Here is a 20144-nt window from a genome sequence, read left to right as displayed (position 1 = left end):
ATTGAAAGAGGAGCATTGATATATATATACACACAACCATGTGTTAAATTGATAGCTAGTGGGCAGCTCTGTGATAATCCAGAGGGGTGGGCTGGCGGCGGGGGAGAGGCTCAAGAGGGAAGGGTATATGTATGTATATGTACATACATATGTATATGGCCGATTCATATTGTCATACAGCAGAAACTAACACAACTAATTATACTCCAATGACAAAAAAATTAAAACCAGACTGGAATTGGAAAAAAAAAATCACTGGAAGGATGAGACAAATAAAGAGAGGGAAGATTGGGAGTCCAACATGAGGTAGATTTGGGCTAGGGAACTAGTCCAATTTAGGCCTGGGTATTGTAGAGTTATTTGATTCTCAGTACAGTATATGTCTTGATTATAGGAAAATTACTGTGCTACAAAAGATTGGTTGTGAACACCAAGTACACTGCTGGTTTGGAGATTTACTGGTGAACTGTGAAAATGGTGAAATTGAATACATGTTCGAAACTGCATACAGTTCTTGGTAAGCTGTGCTGAGAACCTTAATGCAGACTTGCTGATCGTTTCAGAGGAAGCTGATTATTCTGCAAATAGAAGATTAATTTAGGAAAGGGTGGCAATCTGGAAAGTGATCTCTCAGTCCTTTATAATTTTTATAATAAGATGACTAAGGAATGAAAGTTATGGCCAATCTATCTCAGGAAGTGGGTCACAGACCTTGGCTAGGAAGGCACCTCTATAGTTTCAAATCTGAGGACATCTTCAGAGACACAAGCCTGGGTTAGCCAATAGGGAGGCTGCTTCATGTGTTGGAAAATCATGAGATATCCCTAAAGCAGACTATTTCCAGTTTTACTAAGCCCAAGGAAATAACCCTTTACCTCTTGCCAAGGGAGGATGCTGACTTCAAATAATGAATATTTAGGGCCAATCACATCAACCTCTACTTTTTCATATCAGTTCATAAGCACTTATTCAGCATCTTAGTATCATAAAACAGAACAGGATTTTGTCTTAATTAATATAAAGCATTTAATCACTCATAAAAATGTCTAAATGTCATCCTAAGATCTTCACTTACATATCAGAGGGCTGAAAAGATCTCACTTTATAACATCTGTCATAAATAAGGAGATATATAACTGGGCAGTAGAAGAGATATAAATTGATTCATTTGGAACATGATAGATGGAGCTACATGTAATAATGTTTTAGCTGAAGCTTCTGTTACCAAATTAAGGAGAGACCCTGGTGATTTCCTAATGCACAAAACCAAAACAAGAAAGTGGCATGATGCTGCTCAGAGCAGAGATATTGAGAAACCAATTGAGAAAACTGAAATTTTCAAGTCACTCAATAGTGTTCTGGTGATCAGAGCAGATGAGGGTTTGGCTCATTACTATGTAAGCCTCAGTAGCACACAGGAATTCAGGAAGAACAAGCAAAAGAGCATAAGTGCAGGATTCTGAGCAGCTAATGGAGGAGGAAGGTAAAGATGATGCTGTGGAAAAGATAATACGAGGTACATTCTATAGTAGCAAAGGGAAAGCTCTTAAGGATTCAGAGTTAAAGCCATTTGGTGAAGGTTAGGACAAGGACTGAGAGTCCAGGGAGACCATTTGGCTCTGTTCTTCTCAAGGGCACATCAGGCTTGGTGGCCACAAGGTTACTATGATGAAGATAGGTAGGCTGGGCAAGGGATGAAAAACCAAGGGCAGAGGGGCTGGGTGATGAATGGAATTGAATAATGGAAAGGAATTGTCTATAACTTAAGCTACTCTACAAATGTGTCAGTTGAGTCCTTTAGCAGAGGCAGAGTTGAGGGAAAAAAAAATATATTGGCCAGTAATACTCATAAAAGGAAAAGAAAGGTGACAGGTTTGGATAGAGGGGGTCATTGAAGTTTCTACCAGCCAAATTGTGAGCTCCTGAGCAAGGTTGCCCATTAGAGGATCCTCTGTTGGATATAAATGGTAAGTCTCTGTAGTCATTTGCTGGACTACCTTTAAGATCACGTTGTGGTTGTTCTCAGTCATGCCTGACTCTTTGTGACCTCATGGACTATAGCCCCCTAGGCTTCTCTGTCCATGGAATTTTTCAGGCTAGAACACTGGAATGGGTTGCCACTTCCTACTCCAGGGGGTCTTCTCAACCCAGGGATCAAACCCATGTCTCTTGTATCTCCTGCACTGGCAGGCAGATTCTTTACCCCTAGTGCCACCTGGAAAGCTCCTTTAAGAGAGTGACCTCAGCTCAAAAATGAGCCAGATATGAAGGGGTTATCAGCTAGCTACGCTTCCCACATCTGGGTATTTTCCTGGAAAGAGATCTGAGCAGCACAGCTGCACTTCACCTCTTGTGTCACAGAGTTACTCCTTTTTTTGGTGGGGAGCAGCTGATTCAGGATTTCATTGAACCACTTACATTGAAGAAAAACTTAGGAGGAAGTTGGTGGGGTGTAATACAGTTAATATTGATGTGTTTGGTCTCAAGGCTGCAACTGAACCTTACTGTCTCGCTCTTCCAACAAACATCCTAAATTCTCTTTACCTTTAGTTATTACTCTTTTGAGATATCTAGTTATCTCCTGGCATTAACAGACTTTTGTTCCTGAGGAGCTTATGCCCCTGGTAACAATATTCTTCCCAGGCTAGGTTACTGCAGTTATCCATTTGCTGTCACATTTAGGTAACTGTTATGATCTGAATGTGTTCCCCTGAAATTCATGGTGAAGCCTAGCTCCATGTGATGAAATGAGCTCTTTGGAAGGTAAAAAGGTCATAGGTGTGGAGCCATATGATGGGATTAGTGCTTTTATAAGAAGAGATATCAGAGAATTTGTTCTCTTTCTGAGGACACAGCAAGAAGGAAGCTGTCTACAAGCCAGGAAGAGGAATCTCCACCAGGAACCAGTCAGTCAGTGATGAATATAGACTTCCCAGCCTCCAGAACTATAAGAAATAAATGTCTATTGTTTAAGCCACCCAGTTAATGCTATTATGTTAGAGCAACCCAAACTGACTAAGACATGGGAATACTAAGAGGTATCTAAATGGATCACCTGAGTTCCACACATATTCCTCCCTGCCTCTATTGAGTAAAAGAAACGTTAAAAAAAAATTTTATCTTTTAATTTTTAATTAATTATTATGGAAGGCCATTGTTGGTTATCTGCCTTAAATATAGTAATGTATACATGTCAATTCCAAGCTCCCTATCCACCCCATACTTCCCTCCTGGTAACCATAAATTCATTCTCTAAGTCTGCAAGTCTGTTTTGTAAATACATTCATGTGTATCATTTTCTTTAAGATTATGCATATAAGTGACATGATATTTGTCTTTCTCTGTCTGATTTACTTCACTGAGCATGATAATCTCCAGATCTATCAATCTGGCTGCAAATCATGTTATTTCATTCTCTTTAATGACTAAGTAATATTGCATTATATCTGCATCTATCTATCTATCTATCTATCTATATGCATACACACACACACCCCACATCTTTATCCATTCATCTGTCAATGGACATTTAGGTTGCTTCCATGTCTTGGTTACTGTTAACATGCTGCGATGAACGCTGGGGTACATGTATACTTTCAACCTTTGGATAAATGCCCAAGAGTGGGATTGCTGGATCACATGGTAGTTCTGTTTTTAGTTATTCAAGGAACCTCCGTACTGTTCTCCATAGTGGCTGTACCAATTTACATTCCTACCAACAGTGTAGGCGGCTTTCCTTTTCTCCACACCCTCTCCAGCATTCATAGTTTGCAGATAAAAGCAACATTTATTTCATTCTGTTGATCAGGATCAACTAATCCTACCAAGAAGAAGACACCCCTTCTTACCTGCTCATCCATGAGCATAAAAAGTCCAAAGTGTTCCGGTATTAGTTATATACTGTAGTGCGATGGGATTCTTGCTGAACTCCGTGGCAAGAGTGCATTGTCTTTGATGAACAGAGACTCTAGTCTCACCAAAGTAGGAATTATGAGGATGAAAAGCACAAAGTCCTCTAGTGGGGCACTGGAATCATTAAAAGTAGAGCCATTCCTGCTTTCACCCTTTAGATCCAAAGACTTGTATAAGCTTTCTATTGGGGATAGAGTGCCAAAAAGAGGCATGGCGTTCTTTCTGAAGGTTGCATCTGAACCTGGTGCTTCACATTCAGCAGACCATTTCAATATTTTGTCAGACCAGGAGATTTGGGTTGATATAGGAGTGATATGATCAATGGATCCTATGGAACGTGGGCCCACTCTGATACTTCTTCTGCTGTGAAGTATGCCTATTGCCTGGATGCTTTGTTGTGTGAGATTTCATGACTGTGAATCAGGGACACTGTATATCCATGGTGCTGGCTGAGGCTCTGTGGACTGGAAGGACAGATTCATAAGGAATAAATATCTCTTCTTATGAGAAGGAATCAATAACCTTTCCTAGGATGACAGTGGCTCTCTGTGGTCAACTTGTTAGCAGGTGTCTAATTGGTCTCCTTAAAGAATGGTGTCATATTAAGGGCTCAGCTTTATTTTACTGGCAGTTTGAACATCAGAACTGCAGAGATGATACGACCCTTGATAAGCAATGGGTCCAAGAATATATTCTTTCCCTGCCACCGTGGCCATTTCATTTACATTCCCATTATTCTAGCCTTGGGTAGCTGTCGAAAAAGCTAACTGAGAGCAACTTGCTGTTTTGTTTTATCTGATTGTTTAGTGTCTCTTCTAAGGTGAATGCTTCGTGGGAGTCATAAATATGTTATATGAAAATTTTACATTTTGTGCCCATTCCTGCATGTCTATCTACATTCGTCTGTTCCAGTCTTACTTTTCTTTGATCTTATTCTTTTTCCTACATATATAATCACGTTAGGCCACTTCTTCTTTCACATGTAATAGATGCCATGCGTACTCTTCAAAGCTTTCCTGTTTGGGAGGATTTTCTATTTCCACTATCTAGGTCATCCCAAGTGAGATACCTATCTCTTTGGAGTTGTATTCACAAACGAACGAATCCATCCGTGAGTCAAGTTTAGAATTTTCCCTCCCTCTTTAACTTGATGCCATCTGTTTGAGAATTGCTAGAGGAATACTGGTACAATAGTGGTGGGTGACATGGAGATCGGGGCTATCTACTCATGGTGGTGGCATGTACCCTAGTTCTGCATGTGCTTGGTCCAAAATGTGCCATTTCTGCCTTATTATGTATTGCTACTAAGGACATTAGCTTTTATGACTTGGAGGCTCCAGTTCTTTATGAACACTTTGGATTCATGCGCACTTGGTGTCCCACAGTGAGGCACTCATTTATGTAAAATCTGGGGAGTATGTCAAGAGATGTTTGTCAAAAGATACGTAATTCTCTGCTACATATGGCTTATCCTTGCTCTAGAATCCTCAGAACCTCTGTTGCAAATGTATATGGTGTCTATTCCATGTACATGCAAGCTGTGTCTGGCCTTCTTTCTTAATTGATAGAAAATAATGTTTTCAAATCAGTAGCTAAATATCATGTACCTGCTCTAGCAGTGACTACATGACCAACATGGAAATATTAATTGAATTGGCAGAAGTTTATGTCATTATCTAGGATTCATCTGTGTCCGCTGGTGTCTTCAGGAGACATATAAGGAAATAAAATGGAGATTTGACAAGAAGCACAACCGTGCATGCTTTGCCTTTTAAATTCGGACGCTAATCTTTATCACTGCCTGTGCTGCTGCTGCTGCGTGTGTACTGAATTGCATTGGACTCTTTGTGACCCCATGGACTGTAGCCCATCAGGCTCCTCTGTCCACGGAATTTCCCAGACAAGAATACTGGAGTGGGTTGCCATTTCCTACTCCATGGGGTCTTCCCGACCCAGGATTTGAACTCGCATCTCTTGCATCTGATGCATTGTTAGGCAGATTATTTACCAGTGTACCACCTGGGATGCCCCTTATTGCCATGAAATGTGGTATTTTTCTTGATATTGGCCAGGAAGTTGGGAGGCATTTCATAAGCTACCATTTGGCTTGTGGGGAACAGCTATAATAGTGGGAAAGACCAAAGACCAATGTAAAGGTTACCTCAACTGCCACATGTATCAGTTTCAGTTATACTGCAGGTAACTAGGGAAATGCCTATCAAGTAAGCCCATCAGTTCAGTTCAGTCACTCAGTCATGTCCGACTCTTTGTGACCCCATGAACTGCAGCACACCAGGCCTCCCTGTCCATCAACAACTCCCAGAGTTCACTCAGACTCACATCCATCGAGTCAGTGATGCCATCCAGCCATCTCATCCTCGGTCGTCCCCTTCTCCTCCTGCCCCCAATCCCTCCCAGCATCAGAGTCTTTTCCAATGAGTCAACTCTTCGCATGAGGTGGCCAAAGTACTGGAGTTTCAGCTTTAGCATCAGTCCTTCCAAAGAAATCCCAAGGCTGATCCCCTTCAGAATGGACTGGTTGGATCTCCTTGCAGTCCAAGGGACTCTCAAGAGTCTTCTCTAACACCACAGTTCAAAAGCATCAATTCTTCGGCACTCAGCCTTCTTCACAGTCCGACTCTCACATCCATACATGACCACAGGAAAAACCATAGCCTTGACTAGATGGACCTTAGTCGGCAAAGTAATGTCTCTGCTTTTGAATATGCTATCTAGGTTGGTCATAACTTTTCTTCCAAGGAGTAAGCGTCTTTTAATTTCATGGCTGCAATTACAATCTGCAGTGGCTTTGGATGGGTCCAGCAAATTTATCATAAGCTGAATTTTAGCCAGAACTCCACTTATTGTATTTCTTCTTTAATGTCCCATTCTATCTGGGAAGCATGACAGTGCTTTAGGTCTTTGGGTATCAAAGACATTTTAACATCCACAGGACACAGAGTCTGAGTTGTCAGATATTCTCTTTTCCACAGTGTATAGTTACCTGAGTTAATGACATTGGTCTCTCTAGGAAGAGACTAGGGGAGTTATTTCCAGAGAAGGCAATGGCACCCCACTCCAGTACTCTTGCCCAGAAAATCCCATGGACGGGGGAACCTGGTGGGCTGCAGTCCGTGGGGTCGCTACAAGTCAGACACGACCAAGCGACTTCACTTTCACTTTTCACTTTCATGCATTGGAGGAGGAAATGGCAACCCACTCCAGTATTCTTGCCCGGAGAATCCCAGGGATAGGAGAGCCTGGTGGGCTGCTGTCTATGGGGTCACACAGAGTTGGACACGACTGAAGCGACTTAGCAGCAGCAGGGGAGTTATTTCAGTATATACTTGTAGTGATTATCAAGGTCCATTGTCCTGGTGATCTGGCCACTACTTTAGTCATTAGCATATGGGTCTGAAATCTTTACTTAAGTCTGGGAATTTGGCAAGGAACTGTAAACTTCTCTTGGGGTGATCATTCTTAGCTTTCTAATCATTGTTTCTTTCTTTCTTTGAATATACATTTTTTTCAAGCAGTACTCTCATTGGCTGCCCATCCATTTTTCCTTTATGCAACTTTATCTTATTAGCCATTTCCACATCCTTCTACGGGTTGGGTCAAGCCCCTTGGCTGTCACTATGAGACTGCTTATTGTTGTGATAATTGAAACCCCCTGGCTTCTGGAGGTTAAGTGAGCTGTCAATTAGCCTGCACTGCTTTGGGGCCCCTTCCCTCCCATTGTGAAGTCGAAGTCAAGCTCTGTGACTCTGTGAAGGTCTTGCAAACTGTCATCCCTGGCTGGACTTCTGTGTGATGCAGGTTTCTCCTACTAGCCCACTGCTGATGGTCTTGGTGAACAATATGCTATATTAGTCTTCTCAAGCAATATAGTTTTCTTTTATGGCTTTTGGCCTCAAATAATATGTTCATTTCAGTGTTGTCTGCTTACCTGAGCTTTCTCCTTCTTCATTTAATGTGTATTTTTATTGTGATAAGGACTTGACATGAGATCTACCCTCTTAACAAATTCTTACATGTATATAGTGTATTGTTAACTATGGGCATAACATAGAACAGCAGAACTGAGCCTTTTTCTTCTTTTCTTCACAATCTGCATTGGGAACTCAGCCATTGCAACTTGACTCAGTATGAATCATCATATTCTCCAAGGTGACACTCTAACAGTGATTTATACAATCCCCTGGGGTTCTTGTCATGGTGTAAATCTCCTATCCTGAGAGAGTTGTCCCTGAGTCAATAATGACTTCTTATCCAGGCTTATGTTCCAGCCTCTTTGATCAAGCTTTCTTAAAATACAAGCCGACTTATTTCCTTGGCCCCTGTCAGTATAATTTGGTTAGTTCTTGCAGTTCTTTGAAGATATCAGTCCTTTCTTTCCTTATCAGATCCTGCCCATCTCCTGTGGTGTTAACTTACTCTGAGTTATTGATCTGACTGCTAGGACAGGAATGACAGACTCAGAAAGGGCCATCTGTTGCCCTCTCAGTAACAGCTCTCTGTTGTGTCCTTACTCAAGAAGGGATTACTAGCTCTTGTTGAGTAGGGACACCTCTGCAAGTTCTGAGAGCACTGAGAAGTATGGTGAGCCAAAACATTCAGGTACAGGCATCTAACTGTCCTCGTCACTTGTGTCCCAGGCCTTCCCAATAGACCTGCTTCTTGGGTATTCAGGCAGTCTTAAAGCTCTATGACTTGTATTGTTAAATCCTGTTTTCCTTTTCTTTAGGCAAATACCCAGAAGTAGAACTTCTGGATCATATGGTTGTTCTGTTTTAGTTTTTTGAGGAAACTCCATAATATTTTCCATAGTGGCTGCATAAATTTACATTCTTATCAACAGTTCATGAGAGTTTGCTCCATATCTTTGCTAGTATTTGTTGCTTTTTGACTTTTTGATAACAACCGTTCTAAGTGTGAGGTGTTATTCTCATCATGATTTTGACTTGCATTTCCTTGATAATTAGTGATTTTGAACATCTTTTCATGTACCTGTTGGACATCAGTATGTCTTCTTTGGAAAAATGTCTATTCAGGTCCTCTGCTCATTCAAGTATGTGTTTTCTTGCTATTGAGTTGTTTGAATTTCCTATATACTTCGGATATTAATTTCTTATGAGAAACATGGTTTGCAAATTTTTCTCCCATTTTGGGTATTTCTCTTCACTCTGTTTATTGCTTCCTGTGCAGAAGCTTTTAGTTTGATGCAATTCCATTTGTCTATTTTTGCTTTTGTTTCTCATGCTTTTGTTGCCATATCCAAAAAATCGTTGCCAAAACCAATTTCAAAAAGATTTTTCTCTGTTTTCTTCTAGGATTTTATGGTTTTAAGCCCTACCTTTAGTCTTTAACCTACTTTGAGGTGATTTTTGTATATGGAGTGATATGAATCCAGTTTCAGTATTTTGTACTGAAGTTTTCCCAAAACCATTAACAAAGAGACTGTCTTTCCCTAATGTGTGTTCTTGTACTTTTGTCAAAGATCAGTTGTCCATAAATATGTGGATTTATTTCTGGGTCGGTACTTTCTTTCTTTGGTCTATATGTCTTTTTTTTTTTTTTTTTTTGCCAGGACCATGCTGTTTTAACAACTGTAGCTTTGTAGTACACATTGAAAGCAGGTAGTGTAATGCATCCAACTTTTAAAACATTTGCTTAAGATTGGTTGGGCTACTGGTAGCCTCTTGTGGTTCCATATTGATTTTAGTGTTGCTTTTTCTACTTCTGTGAAAAATGTCATTGAATTGTGAAAGGGATTACATTTAATCTGCAGATTACTTTAAGCAGCATGGACATTTTAACAGTATTAATCACAGGGAAGTCTGGCATGCTGCAGTCCATGGGGACACAGAGTCAGACACGACTGAGTGACTGAACAACAATACTTTTTCCAATCCATGAACTGGGAATATCTTTCCGTTTATTTGTGTCTTTAATTTCCTTTACTAGTGTTACACAGCTTTAAGTATATAGATCTTTCACTACCTTGGTTCAATATGTTCCTAAGATTATTTTTTTGATGCTATTTCAAATTGTGTTCTTTATTTTTTTGGATAGTTTGATATTAGTTTATAGAAAAGCAGCTGATTTTTATATGTTGACTTTATTTTCATTGAGATAGAATTAACATATAGTATTAAAATAGTTTTAGGTCTATAAATTAATGCTTTGATATATATATATATATATATGTGTGTGTGTGTCTGTGTGTCTGTGTGTTGTGAAACGATCATAAGAGTAAGCTTAGAGGTTACAAATTCTTTTTCTTGTGATAAAGGCTTTTAAGATTTAGTCTCTTCAGTTCAGTTCAGTCACGCAGTTGTTTCCGACTCTTTGCAACCCCATGGACTGTAGCACGGCAGGTTTCCCTGTCCATCATCACTCCTGGAGCCTGCTCAAAATCATGTCCATTGAGTTGGTGATGCCATCCAGCCATCTCATCCTCTGTCATCCCCTTCTCCTGCCTTCAATCTTTCCCAGCATCAGTGTCTTTTCCAATGAGTCAGTTCTTTGCATCAGATGGCCAAAGTATTGGAGTTTCAGCTTCAGCATCAGTTCCTCCAATGAACACCCAGGACTGATCTCCTTTAGGATGGACTGGTTGGATCTCCTTGCAGTCCAAGGGACTCTTAAGAGTCTTCTCCAACACCCCTGTCCAAAAGCATCAATTCTTCAGTGCTCAGCTTTATTTAGAGTCCAACTCTCACATTCATACATGACTACTGGAAAAACCATAGCTTTGACGAGATCAGCTATCTGACCTTTGTTGACAAAGTAATGTCTCTGCTTTTTAATACACTCTCTAGGTTTGTCATAGTTTTTCTTCCAAGGAGCAAGCATCTTTTAATTTCATGGCTGCAGTCACCATCAGCAGTGATTTTGGAGCCTAAGAAAATAAAATCTCTCACTGTTTCCATTGTTTCCCCCTCTATTGGCCATGAAGTGGTAGGACCAAATGCCATGATCTTTTTTGAATGTTGAGCTATAGGCAACTTTTTCACTCACCTCTTTTACTTTTATTAGAGGCTCTTCAGTTACTCTTCACTTTCTGCCATAAGGGTGCATATCTGAGGTTTTTGATATTTCTGCTGGCAATCTTGATTTTGATTCCAGCTTATGGTTCATCCACTCTGACATTTTGCATGATGTACTATGGATATAAGTTGAATAAGCAGGGTGACAATATACAGCCTTGACATGTTCCTTTCCCAATTTGGAACCAGTCTGTTATTCCATGTCCAGTTCTAACTATTGCTTCTTGAAATGTGCATACAGATTTCTGAGGAGGCAGGTCAGGTGGTCTGATATTCCCATCTCTTGAAGAATTTTCCACAGTTTGTTGTATTCCACACAGTCAAAGGCTTTCGCATAGTCAATAAAGCAGAAATAGATGTTTTTCTGGAACTCTTATGCTTTTTCTAAGATCCAACAGATGTTGGCAGTTTGTCTGGTTCCTCTGCCTTTTTAAAATCCACCTTGAACATCTGGAAGTTCTCAGTTCATGTACTGTTGAAGCCTGACTTGGGGAATTTTGAGCATTACTTTACTAGCATGTGAGATGAGTACAATTGTGTGATAGTCTGAACACTCTTTCGCATTGCCTTTCTTTGGGATTAGAATGAAAACTGACCTTTTCCAGTCCTATGGCCACTGCTGAGTTTTCCAAATTTGGTACCATATTGAGTGCAGCACTTTAACAGCATCATCTTTTAGGATTTGAAATAGCTCAACTGGGATTTCATCATCTCCACTTGCTTTGTTTGTAGTGATGCTTCCTAAGGCACACTTGACTTCGGACTCCAGGATATCTGGTTCTAGGTGAGTGATCACACCATCATGATTGCCTGAGTCATTAAGATCTTATTTTTATGGTTCTTCTTTGTATTCTTGCCATCTCTTCTTAATATCTTCTGCTTCTGTTAGGTCCATAACATTTTTGTCCTTTATTGTGCTCGTCTTTGATTGAAATGTTCCCTTAGTATCTCTAATTTTCTTGAAGAGATCTCTAGTCCTTCCCACTCTATTGTTTTCCTCTATTTCTTTGCACTGATCACTGAGGAAGGCTTTCTTATCTCTCCTTGCTATTCTTTAGAACTCTGCAATCAGATGGTTATATCTTTCCTTTTTTTCTTTGCCTTTAGATTCTCTTCTTTATTCAGCTATTTGTAAGGCCCCCTCAGAGAACCATTTTGACTTTTTGCTTTTCTTTTTCTTTGGAATGGTCTTGATCACTCCCTCCTGTACAATGTCAGGAACCTCTGTCCATAGTTCTTCAGGCACTCTATCAAATCTAATCCCTTGCATCTATTTGTCACTTTCACTGTATAATCATAAGGGATTTAATTTGGGTCATACCTGAATGGTCTAGTGGTTTTCCCTACTTTCTTCAGTTGAAATCCAAATTTGGCAATAAGGAGCTCATGATCTGAGCCACCGTCAGCTCCTAGTCTTATTTTTGCTGACTGTATAGAGCTTCTCTGTATTTGGCTGCAAAGAATATAATCAATCTGATTTTTATATTGGCCATCTGGTGATGTCCATGTATTGTCACCCTGCTTATTTAACTTATATGCAGAGTACATCATGAGAAATGCTGGGCTGGAAGAAGCACAAGCTGGAATCATGATTGTTGGGAGAAATATGAATAACCTCAGATATGCAAATGACACCACCCTTATGGCAGAAAGTGAAGAGGAACTAAAGAGCCTTTTGATGAAAGTGAAAGAGGAGAGTGCAAAAGTTGGCTTAAAACTCAACATTCAGAAAACTAAGATCATGGCATCTGGTCCCATCACTTCATGGGAAATAGATGGGGAAACAGTAGAAACAGTGTCAGACTTTATTTTGGGGGCCTCCAAAATCACTGCAGATGGTGACTGCAGCCATGATATTAAATGATGCTTACTCCTTGGAAGGAAAGTTACAGCCAATCTAGACAGCATATTAAAAAGCAGAGGCATTACTTTGCCAACAAAGGTCCATCTAGTCAAGGCTATGGTTTGTCCAGTGGTCATGTATGGATGAGAGTTGGACTATAAAGAAAGCTGAAGTATTGATGCTTTTGAACTGTGGTGTTGGAGAATACTCTTGAGAGCCCCTTGGACTGCAAAGAGATTCAACCAGTCCATCCTAAAAGAGATCAGTCCTAAGCGTACATTGGAAATACTGATGTTGAAGCGGAAACTCTAATATTTTGCCTACCTGATGCAAAGAACTGACTCATTTGAAAAGACCCTGATGCTGGGAAAGATTGAAGGCAGCAGGAGAAGGGGATGACAGAGGATGATATGGTTGGATGGCATCACAGACTTGATGGACATGAGTATGAGCAAGCTCTGAGAGTTGGTGATGGACAGGGAGGCCTGGCGTGCTGCAGAACATGGGGTTGCAAAGAGTCAGACATGACTACATGACTGAACTGAACTGAACTGTATTGATGTCAATGTTTAGTCATCTGTTGTGTTGTTGGAAGAGGGTTTTTGCTATATCCAATGTGTTATCTTGGCAAAAGTCTATTAGCCTTTGACCTTCTTCATTTTGTACTCCAAGGCCAAATTTTCCTGTTACTCCTGTTATCTCTTGACTTCCCAATTTTGCATTCTAGTCCCCTATGATGAAAAGACATCTGTTTTTAGTCTCTTAGCAACTTTTAAATATACAATACAGTATTGTTAACTAGAGTCACCATGCTGTAAATTACACCCCCAGAATATATTTATCTTAAACTAGAAGTTTGTATATTTTGACCACCTTCATCTATTTTGTCCATGCCTCCACTCCCACCCCACCTTTGACAATTATCAATCTATTATCTGTATATATGAGTTTGGTGTTTTTTTTTTAGGTTTAACACATAAGATCATAATTACTTATCTTTCTCTGTCTATTAGTTTCACATAGCATAATGTCCTCAGGGTCCATCTGTGTTGTCACAAATGGTAGAATTCTTTTTATATGGTTGAATACTATTTTACTATATATATATGTGCTTGTGTGTGTACTTATATTTGAATGAATGGATAAAGTATATGTGATATATTATGTATATACATCACATTTTCTTTATTCATTTGTCATTGGACATTCAGTTTATTTTCATGTCTTGGATATTGTAAATAATGTTGAAATTAACATAGGTATCAAGATATGTATTTATGATCAGTATCCAGAAGCAGAATTGCTGAATGGTATGGTCCTAAAGGAGATCAGTCCTGGGTGTTCATTGGAAGGACTGATGTTGAAGCTGAAACTCCAATACTTTGGCCACCTGATGTGAACAACTGACTCATTTGAAAAGACCCTGATGCTGGGAAAGATTGAGAGCAGGAGGAGACGGGGATAACAGAGGATGAGATGGTTGGATGGTATCACCGACTCAGTGGACATGAGCTTGGGTAGGCTCTGGGAGTTCGTGATGGACAGGGAGGCCTGGCGTGCTGCAGTTCATGGAGTTGCAAAGAGTCAGACTGCCTGAGCAACTGAACTGAACTGATGGTAATTCTATTTTTAATATTTTAAGGAAACTCCGTACTAACCTCCATAGTGGTTGCACCAATTTCGATTCCAAGCAACAGTGGTCAAAGGTCCCCTTTTCTCCAAATCCATACCAACACATGTTATTTCTTGCCTTTTTAGTAAAAGCCTTTCTAACAGGAGGAGCTTCCCTGGTTGTTCAGTTGGTAAAGAATCCGCCTGCAGTGCAGGAGACCACCTGCACTACAGAAGACCAGGGTTCAATCTCTGGGTCAGAAAGATCCCCTGGAGAAGGAAATGGCAACTCACTCCAGCATTCTTGCTTGGGGAATCCCATGGACAGAGGAGCCTGGTAGGCTATACTCCATGGGGTCTCAAGAGTCAGACGTGACATAGCAACTAAATCACCACCATTCTAACAGGTGTGAGGTTGTTTCCCATCATGGTTTTAATTTGTATTTCCTGATGATTAATGATGAAACAGTGTCAGACTTTATATTTTTGGGCTCCAAAATCACCGCAGATGGTGACTGCAGCCATGAAATTAAAAGACGCTTACTCCTTGGAAGAAAAATTATGACCAACCTAGATAGCATATTCAAAAGCAGAGACATTGCTTTGCCGACTAAGGTCCGTCTAGTCAAGGCTATGGTTTTTCCTGTGGTCATGTATGGATGTGAGAGTCGGACTGTGAAGAAGGCTGAGTGCCGAAGAATTGATGCTTTTGAACTGTGGTGTTAGAGAAGACTCTTGAGAGTCCCTTGGACTGCAAGGAGATCCAACCAGTCCATTCTGAAGGAGATCAACCCTGGGATTTCTTTGGAGGGAATGATGCTGAAGCTGAAACTCCAGTACTTTGGCCACCTCATGCGAAGAGTTGACTCATTGGAAAAGACTCTGATGCTGGGAGGGATTGGGGGCAGGAGGAGAAAGGGACGACTGAGGATGAGATGGCTGGATGGCATCATGGACTTGATGGACATGAGTCTGAGTGAACTCCGGGAGATGGTGATGGACAGGGAGGCCTGGCGTGCTGCGATTCATGGAGTTGCAGAGTCGGACACGATTGAGCGACTGAACTGATGATGAAAAACACATTTTTGTGACCCTGTTGGCCATCAGTATGTTGGAAATGACTTAGCAACTAAACCACCGCCATTCTAACAGGTGTGAGGTCATTTCTCATTGTGTTTTTAACTTGAATTTCCTGATGATTAGTGATGATAAGCACATTTTCGTGTCCATGTTGGCCATCAGAATGTCTTTGGAAAAATGTCTACTCAGATCTTGAAAGGTTGTTGCTGAACCACAAAAGACACTGGGATTCTTGGCCTCCAGAGGAGAAGAATTCAATCTGGGTCCAGAGACGAGGCTTGATTGCTCAGAGCTTTTGTGTAATAAAGTCTTATTAAAGCATAAAAGAGATAGAGAAAGCTTCTGACATAGACATCAGAAGAGGGCAGAAAGAGTGCCCCCCTTGCTAGTGTTAGCAATGGAGTTATCTACTTTTTAATTACTTATTACAGTGAATCAAAAGAATGTCTGGAGGTTGTAAAGACCTTACTAGACCCACACCCATAATTTATATTTTAAGATAACAGGATTAGCCAGAAGGTTTCTTCCAGAAACTGTCCTCAAGCAAGATACATTATCGTTATATAATCCTAAGGAATGTAAGTGAAGTGAAGTTGCTCAGTCCTAATGTAGAAGGAAAAAACAGAAAAAAATTGTCCTTTCCTCCTCCTTGAGAATTCTAGACTCCTCTCTCCTTAGGGAGACTTCCCTGGTGGCTCAGATGGTAAAGCATCTGTCTACAATGCGGGAGACCCGGGTTCGATCCCTGGGTTGGGAAGATCCCCTGGAGAAGGAAATGGCAATCCATTCCAGGACTATTGCCTGGAAAATCCCACAGACAGAGGAGCCAGCTAGGCTACAGCCCATGGCGTCGCAAAGAGTTGGACATAACTGAGCAAATTCACTCACTCTCCTTAGGGACCCCTGGACTGCTTATCAAGCTGCCTAGGAATTGGCTGTCTCATGCTTTTCTTGCTATCAAGCTGTATGAGTTCTTTATATATCTTAGATATTAATGCCTTATCAAATATATGATTTACACATACTTTCTCTCTGTAGATTGTATTTAGTTTCATTTTATTTTTGTGCAGAAACCTTTTAGCTTGTTGTCTCACTTGCTAATTTTTGTTTATGTTACCTTTTTTTGTTGTCAAAAACAACAACAAAAAACATTGCTAAGATTGATTTCAAGGAGCTTATTCTCCATCTTTTCTTTTAGGTGTTATGATTTCAACCAAGTTTTTAATCCTTTTTGAGTTAATTTTTGTGCATGATGTAAACCGGTGGTCTGGTTTCACTCTTTTGCATGTGGCTTTCCTGTTTTCCCAACATTATTTGTGGAAGAGACTATTCTCTTTCCATTTTATTTTCTTGGCTTCTGTGTAATAAATTAATTAAACATAAGGAGTGGATTTATTTCTGGGCTTCCTATTCTTTTCTTTCGATCTATGTGTTGGTTGTTATGTCCATACTATACTGTTTCATCACTGTATTTTTGTAATATAGGATGAAATTAGAAAATATGATGGCTCTAGTTTTGTTCCTCTTTCTCAAGGTCATCTTGGGTATTTGTTGTCTTTTGTGTTCCATACAAATTTTAGGATTGTTTTTTTCTATTTCTGGGATTGCATTGAATCTATAGATTATTTTGGGTAATATGGATACTTAAAATGATATTAATTCTTTCGATTCATGTGCATGAATATCTTTCTATTAAATTTGCATCTACTTCAGTTTCTTTTATCAGCATTGTTTATAGGTCTTTTACCTCCTTGGTTAAATTTATTTCCAGATGTTTTATTCTTTTTTTGCAACTATAAATAGGATTGTTGTCTTAATTTTTCTTTGATAGTTCACTATTAGTATATGGAAATGAAATAGATTTTTGAGTATTGATTTTATATCCTGCAACTTTACTGATTTTGTTTATTAGATCCAACAGTCCTGAGTGGAGTCTTAAGGGTACTCTATAAATGATATCTGCAGATAAACACAGTTGATCTCTTTCTTTCTCATTTGGATGGCTTGTATTTCTTTTTCTTGCCTATTTGTTCTGGTCAGAAATGTTAAGACTGTGTTGAATAAAATAATAATAATGGGCACTCTTGTCTTATTCCTAATTTTTGAGGAAGTGCTTCCAGTTTTTCACTATTGAGTATGTTATTAATTATGGGCTTGTCCTGTGCTGTGCTAAGTCACTTCAGTTGTGTCTGACTCTGTGCTATCCTATGAACTGTAGCCTGCCATGCTCCTCTGTCCATGGGATTCTCCAAGCAAGAATACTGGAGTGGGTTGCCATGTTCTCCTCCATGGATCCAGGGATCCAGGATCTTCCCGATCCAGGGATCGAACCTGCATCTCCTGAATCTCCTGCATTGTAGGCAGATTTTTTACTGCTGAGCCACCAGGGAAACCCTGGGCTTGTCATGCATGGTTTTTATTGTGTTGGTATGTTTCTTTTATAACCACTTTGGTGGCAATTTTTTTTTTTAAATAAATGGACATTGAATTTTGTCAAATGCTTTTTTTCTGCATCTGTTAAAATGTTCATATGATTTCTATCATTTATCCTGTTAATATGGAATATCATGTTGATTGCTTTGCCAATACAGAACCATCTTTGCATCCCTGGGATAAAATTTTCTTAAAAGTGAGGTATGATCTCTTATTGTAGTATTTTTTAACTTTTTATTTTATATTGGAATGTAGTTGATTAACAGTGCTGTGATAGTTTCAGGTGTACAGCAAAGTGATTCAGTTATACCCTTTAATGTATTTTTGATTTCAGTTTGCTAGTATTTTGATGAAGATTGTTGCATCTTTATTTATCAGGGATGGTGGCATATATCTCATAGTCTTCTTGTCTGACTTTGGTATTAGGGTAATTATAACCTCATAAAATACATTTGCAAGTGTTCTTGCTTCTTTAATTTCTGGGGCAGAGTTTGAATATAATTAATATTAATTCTTCATTCAGTGCCTGGTAAAATTCACCAGTGGCCATTGGCTTTTTTCAGGGAGGGTTGATTTTTGATTACTGATTCAGTCTGTTTATTCATTGTTGTCTGTTCAGATATTCTATTTCTTTATGACTCATTCTTTGTAGGTTGTATATGTACAGGAATTTGTCCATTTCTTCTGTGTTGTCCAATCTGTTGAAATGTAATTGTTTATGGTGAGTGGTTTTTTATGGTCCTTAGCATTTCTGTAGTATTAGTTGTAATATCTTCTTTTAATTTCTGATATTTGAGTCTTCTCTTTTTTCTCAGTCTAGCAAAGGATTTGGATTTGTCAAGTTTGTTTATCTTTAAAAAAAAAAACACCCCAACTCTTTCTTTTGTTGATCCTTTTTATTCTTCTAATCTACATTTTATGTATTTCTTTAATCTTGGTTATTTCCTTTCTTCTACTAACTTTGGTTTTGGTTTTTCTAGTTCTTTGAGGTATAAAGTTATAATTTGAGAGCTATATTCTTAATGTAGGCATTTATTATAATAAACGTCCATATTAGACTGCTTTTGCTGCATCTTATTAGTTTTGATATGTTGCGGTTCCATTTTCATTTAAGAGTTTTAAAATTTTTCCTTCGATTTCTTCTTCAGCCATTGGCTATTCAGAAGTGTGTTGTTTAATTTCTTCATTATTTATGAATTTTCAGATTTTCTTTCTGTTACTTATTTCTCATTTCATGCCATTTTGTCAGAAAAGATACTTGATATTATCTCAATCTTAGTAAATTTGTTAAGATTTGTTGTGTAGCCTCACATATGCTCTATACTGAAGAATATGTTCTTGAAGAGATGTGGCTCTCCATGTTGGATAGAATATGCTGGGTATGTCTATTAGGCCCATTTAATCTGTAGTGTTCACATCTGCTATTTCCCTGTTGATTTTCTCCCCGGATGATCTATCCATTGTTGAAAGTGGGGTATTATAGTCCTCTACTGTTACTGTTTGGATGTAATTTTCCCCTTTCAGTTCTATTAATATTTGTTTTGTACATTTAAATGCTCCAAGGTTGGGTGCATGTGTATCTGTAATTGTTATATCATCTTGATGAATTGACCCCTCTATTATTATGTAGTAACTTCTTTGCTTCTTTTTACTTTTCTTGATTTAAAGTCTTCTTTGTCTGATATAAGTTTAGTCATAGTTGTTCTCTTTGGTTTATCATTTGCATAGAATATCTTTCCCCATCAATTCACTTTATGGCCTTTCTTTTAAATCATTGCAAATGCTTGTGTTTTTCTCTCTACCAAAAAGTTCTTTTTAATTACTACCATTGAATGTTTTAGGATTTGGGTTGTCCTCTTGTTCCAAGAGGTCTTCCCAAGTGGCTTAGTATAAAGAAACTGCCTGCCAATGCAGGAGACATAAGAGATGCAGGTTCAATCTCTGGGTTGGGAAGATCCCCTGGAGGAGGAAATGGAAACCTTCTCCAGCATTCTTGCCTGCAAAATCCCATGGACAGAGGAGCCTGGAGGGCTACAGTCTATAGAGTTACAAAGAGTCAGAAATAACTGAATGACCGAGTGCAAATGCATGCCTGTTCCAGAAGTTATCTGTGCTTCACATATCACTTGGTTTTGGGGTCCTCATTGCCATCTAGCCAGTGCATGACCCAATCTCAAAATCTCATCTTACAGTTTGCTTTCTCAGAGCACATT

The sequence above is a fragment of the Ovis aries genome, chromosome 7, assembly GCF_016772045.2.
Source record: "Ovis aries strain OAR_USU_Benz2616 breed Rambouillet chromosome 7, ARS-UI_Ramb_v3.0, whole genome shotgun sequence".
NCBI lineage: Eukaryota > Metazoa > Chordata > Mammalia > Artiodactyla > Bovidae > Ovis > Ovis aries.
This window is presented reverse-complemented; position numbering follows the sequence as displayed.